Raw genomic sequence first — 788 nt, forward strand, 5'->3', positions numbered from 1 at the left:
AATTTATTGTAGAGATGAGGTCTCTCCAAGTTGCCCAGGCGGGTCTCGAACCCGCGGGCTTATGCGATCCACTGACCTCAGCCTCCCAAAGCACGGGATTACAGGCTGAGCCATCGAGCCCGGCTAGTCTTTCATTCTTAATTATAAAGAGAGTCCACACTTGGTAATCAAGACGACCCAGACACCAGAATAAAACTGCTTCCTGGCTGAATATGGTGGTTAGCCTCTCTGATTCTCGATTTTGTTTTAAAAAGGGAACCACGAAACCTCTCTCCCCATGGCTGTGAGGTGGGAAGACACATAACTGGCTCCATGCCTGTGAAGGGCATGGCCGGCCAGAGCCCAACAAGTACTGCTCTGTCGCCACCACCATATCTTCATCAGTGTCTAAGGCATCTCCTGCCACACAGCAGACTCCCTTATGTGGCAGCCAGTGTGACTGTTTTGTCCGGGTCTTCCTCCTTTCCTGTTGTCCCCGTCCTTGGTGGGGCAGACTGGGAGGTTGGCAGGCCTGGCTGTGGTTCGGGTGAATGGTGCCCTCTGCTGGGCATGAGGGGAAGGGCCTTTTTCACGCTGGGAAGTGCAGTTTCCACCCAGGGTGTGAACGTGGAGACAAAGAGCAATAACCGGTTCTGTTAATCCCTCGACCCTCACAATAGCAGTGACAGCAGTAATTCTCTACAGTCTTATATACCAGGCACCCTTCTTTTTTTTTTTTTGAGTTGTAGTCTCACTCTGTTGCCCAGACTGGAGGGCAGTGGCATGCTCCTGGCCACCGCAGCCTCGAC

Source organism: Carlito syrichta, unplaced genomic scaffold (assembly GCF_000164805.1).
Source record: "Carlito syrichta isolate Samal-C Ts95f unplaced genomic scaffold, Tarsius_syrichta-2.0.1 Scaffold144165, whole genome shotgun sequence".
Lineage (NCBI taxonomy): Eukaryota > Metazoa > Chordata > Mammalia > Primates > Tarsiidae > Carlito > Carlito syrichta.